Below are 5151 nucleotides of genomic sequence, written 5' to 3'. Positions count from 1 at the left end.
ATTATTCTCCGTTTGTAAATATGCCGCTTGGATTTTTCCTTAAAAAAATGAAAAGACGATCCATTCTTATTCGAAACAATTAGTAAGTACTCCCTCCAATTTGTTTAATTGACGCAGTTGATTTTTTATTTATATTTGACCATTCGTTTTATTCAATTTTTTTTCCAAACATACAAATTGTAAATCGTAATTAAATTTACTTTAGTAATAAATAAACCATGACAAAATAACGATATTATACAATTTTTTAATAAGGCAAAAAGATCAAATTCAAAAATCAACGGCGTCAGTTAAATAAACGGAGTATATATATTATGGAGAGCATGCCCCTTTTTCCTCTCTTCGAGAGGACTAGCTCGAGTTATAGATAGATAGAGTAGCTAGTTAGATGTTGCTGTCAATCGATCAGTCGTCGTCGCTTCCATGTGTGCCGTGCTCAAGCATTAGCGCTCCAGGACGGCTGCCGGCCGATCGACCAGCAGGCAGGCGTGATCGATCCATCCATCGATGAATACGACGAGCGACGACGACGGCGGCGGCGGTGAATGCGCCAACAACGTAAACGTTCTCTCCATCTCTCGATCGCGTCAGATGGCGATATATAGCGGCTTTTTCGTCGTTGTATATCCATCATTGATTGTCTTGCATCCCTATCTTTTGGTCGTCTTTGCATATGCCTATAAATCATAATTTAAAATTTTTAAACTTACATTTACAGTCGATTTTAGGTTTTTTTTAACGAAGCGACGTAAACCAAAATTTGAATTTTCAACCTTAAATTTAGAGTTGATTTTGAGTTTTTTTACCTAAGTTTATTTTTCAGACTTGGCTTCTAGACCGCTAAAAATACGCATATAAAAAATTTATTTATAAATATGGCATTTGACAATTACCCCGGATCTCATGCACGCATGCATGTACGTAGACTGGTCGTAGTACGTTAGTACGTACAGTAGCAGAGGTCAGTACGTACAATTATGTAGGAGCTGGCAGGCATGGATGCCCATAGCAACTGAACTGACCAGAAGATCGACCGGCTGGATACTCCCTTTATTTTCTTTTATTTAACCCATTTGACTTTTCTTATATTTTATAATTTAATTTCTTACTAAATAAACTTTAAGCATAATTAACAACTTCGATAAGATGAGAAAAGTTAAACATAGATTTAAAATTCAAATAACATCAAATTAACGGGAAAAACCGGAGGATGTGCTTACCTAGATGCATGTATGGATATACGACACTTGGTTATCCGGTAAGTCATTGCAGTACGGGAGTGCCATGCGACGCGACCGTGTAGTAATGTAGTAGTAGCAGCCTGTCAATCATTAGCACGGTTGACTGATATTCACGACAAACGTATTTTCGCTAAAGGTTTTCATGGGTGTTTATACTGTTTTATTCTAAAGTTATAACGGAATATATATCAAAGTTGATGCTACTTTTGTCCCTAAATATTTGACGCCGTTGACTTTTTAACACATGTTTGACCATTCATTTTATTTAAATTCTTTTGTAAAATACGTAAAGTTATATATATATATATATGCATAAAAGTATATTTAACAATAAATAAAGTGATATAAAAATAATTAATAATTATGTAAAATTTTTTAGGGACAGAGGGAGTATTAGATATTTATTTCCATCTTTTATTTATCCTGCATCGATCATGTAGCAGCATTTGACTATCATCTTGACGTTTAGAGTAATTTAAAGTTTGGGTTAGGCAAGGACGGAACCAGGCCTCTAGGGCTCAAGCGTTAGGCATGGTATCCAAACCCTACATAAATTTTATACTACCTCCGATTCATACCTAAGATATTTGATTTTTTTGGTTGAAATATTTGACCATTCGTCTACCTCCGTCGTAGATCAAAGTGATGCAGCCCCGCGTCAGGTACCAAGTTCCGTCGGTGATAAAACCTCGGAGAGGAGGGTGGCGATGCGCCAAAATTTGTATTTGATCTATGTATGTATATGTAGATAATTACAATGGCTCCCAGGTGTACATTTTTATACCCATAGGTAAGTACTAGTCCATATAGTCCATATAGGAAATAACACACGCTTCTCAATAGATAAAGGAAATAACAAGTCTCGATCGGACTCTAACTCTACTCTCTATTGAATACGACACATGTTTCCTAATAGATAAAAGGAAATACACAAGTATCGATCGGACTAACTCTAGAGATAAAAGGAAACTACTAAAACATGCCTGATTAATAGATAGAATTAATCGTCATGCTATGGTCTTCACGATTCCTTCTTGAATTTGGACTCTACTAGACAAACTTTCCATCGGTTGATTGTGTCCTTTTCTTGACCGAATCCAATAAGGAATTTTACTAAAATTTGATGTTAACACAACGATACTAGGGAGAGGCAAAGAGGGAGAGGAAGAAATGAGGATAGTGTGGAGAGGGAGTGGAGGAAGTGGTAAGCTATAGGCGACTAGTTGATAACTTAAGCACTCATGATACAACCATCAATTTTATGAATCGGTGCTAATAATTGATATCTAAAACCGATAGTAACAATACCGTTACCATTTTATTGTGAACTGGAAATAATGAGACAAATAGCTCAGTGGTAGAGCCTGAGCATGCAATCCTAGCCATCATTGGTTTCTTCCTGTCCTCAAGTGCTATGTCACCTCCTGCATACGGGCAAGGGACCACTTTCTCTGCAACCTAATATCCAGTTTAGTGTTTGCATGAGAAGCAACTCCTCTCTACTCTCTTCTCTCCACCTCATCACTTGAATCACAAAGGGTGAGACTCTTATCGTTTGCACCTACTGTCTTATTACACTTTATCTAAATAAAAAAAAGACCATTAAATTCCTTGTCTTTAATTGAATTATTTTTCTGTGTGGCAACTACGCTATACCAGTTAGTATCCTGTATAGTTGAAACTAACTAAGCATAGCTATTATTAAATTCCCCTTCTGGTTAAAGTTATTTCTAACCTTTATTGTTTTGTAGTATTTTCGAACTTCAATTAAATGGTTCATATAACCTGAAGTTACACAAAGCTATGCAAGACTCTTGGCTACAACAAAATTTCATGTTTAGCATTCGTAATACAAACCTTTCTTTTGCAAAGCACATATGTTTATATCAGGGTAATGTGTTAGTTAGTGTCCTCCCTCTATTTTTTAATATATAATTTTGTTAGTTTTGGACATGATGTTTGATCACCACTAGGCATTTACCAGCCTATATATCATCTTAAAGTTCTATTTTTATGTTTTACTCAGTTCAATTGCTTATTTGAAAGATTGACTTAAGGCGATAAACCATATAATGACTCGTCGGTCCATTCACAATGTGAAGCGGCTCTATGCAGTGGTCTTAGCCAAAAAGGTACGCCACATAAGTTGAGGTTATTAGGGAGAAATTACTCTTACAGCACAATGGTAGCCATGGAAGGACCCATATGTATCCTTTTATTTCATCCATTATATATTTCTAATTCAACCCTTTGGGTTATCCTTTTTACAATCTTATCCAAAATATGCGCCCAGAACCCTTGATAGAGAAAATAAATTATAAAGGAACTCCAAAGACACTTTTCCGTTCTAAATATTCCAACTCATTCTCCTCTTCCCAAATTCTTCGTCGTCGGTTGACCCCTATCCTCCATCACAGCTTATTGTCACTTCTGTTCTTTCCCCTTCCCATCCTCCACTTGTTTGTCGATGGAGCCGACACCATTGAAATCCTGTCAGCCAACACCAAATCCATGGAGGTCTCCTTCATTGGTAGCCGTGCATGGCCTCATCATCCTCAGGTGCTCATTGGCTCATTGAATCCGCTCGAGTTCCCCTATGATGCAGCTACCACCATTGCTCCTCCACCATTTGGATCTGGTCGCCGCCACCCATCCTAGTGTGGCAAGTTCTCGTCAGGATTTGGTCACCAGTGACATGATTTTACTATGGTCGCCACCGCTCAGGGCTCGGTCTTCAAGCCTCTACCATCCATCCCAATTTCTAGCAAGAGCTCACGATTTGGCCACCATTGACATGATTTTGCTTTGTCCTCCACTGCTCTAGGCTTAGTCTACAGGGAGGTGGGTCGGTTAGAGACTCAAGTGACCATGATGCCGTTCCCAACCGTGGTTCGACCAAGCCACTCGTTGCCTCCTGTAGGCCACTCTGACATGCGCAGAGCCACTCCTCCAGCTGAATTGTCCACTGAAATCCAAACATGGGACGACGAAATCACTCGCCACATCGTCGTATTATGCATGCCTTCGAGAAGACCCAAACCACCTCAATCTGCCAGCACTGCCACGGACCCACAGCCGACCTGTCAACCTTCTCGTCGACCCACCGATCGAGCCGCTCACTGCCAAGCACGCAATTGCGCGCATCACCACCAATAAGGAGCGGGGGGTGACGGACTGACGGGTCGGCGCCGCCCTCAACTCATCGACGGCAACACATCACCCCCGTCGTACGTACACGGACACGGCACACCATCAGCCGATCGAACCACACCGTGAAACATATGGGAACCGAACCACCGGTGCATCGATCAGTTGGAATTCTCACATGATTATTTTTTTATAGTTGCTGTTTGCTTTATAAGATGCCAAAAAGGAAAACCATGGGAGCTGGTTGTTGAAACTTTTTTTATTTTTTAAACCTTTTTAATAAATAATTTTATTACAAAACCTTCGGGGAAATATTTCTAACCTAAACTTTTGGCAACGCCACCGACATTGGTGTCACGCCCAGAAATTCCTCACACGAATTTCTGAACTTAATTGTGTATTAAAATCCCTGTCCAGGACCAGCCAGGGTACACAAAAAGACAATGTTGATTATATAACCATCGTTCTTAGAAACAACTGAAAATAACACTTATTCTAACAAAAATGCAGCGGAAAAAAAAGTAGACTAGCTCCAGCGGGTACGGCTCCAGTCCACAGGCAAAGCTTTGACGGTAGACCAGCTCACTCCTGAGAGTCTTCTCCATCAGACTCAACTTCAAACTCTAAAGGGGGAAATTGGGCAAGGCTGAGTACAAACCACCGTACTCAACAAGTAACACGGAAAAGAGGGTAATAAATGATGCATAGGGATTATCAAGGGCAGACTAGGGTTAGTTACAATAAAGCAGCAGTTAAATAAATA

Source organism: Oryza brachyantha, chromosome 3 (assembly GCF_000231095.2).
Source record: "Oryza brachyantha chromosome 3, ObraRS2, whole genome shotgun sequence".
Classification (NCBI taxonomy): Eukaryota; Viridiplantae; Streptophyta; class Magnoliopsida; order Poales; family Poaceae; genus Oryza; species Oryza brachyantha.
The sequence above is the reverse complement of the archived record's forward strand: the minus strand, read 5'-3'. Positions refer to the sequence as shown.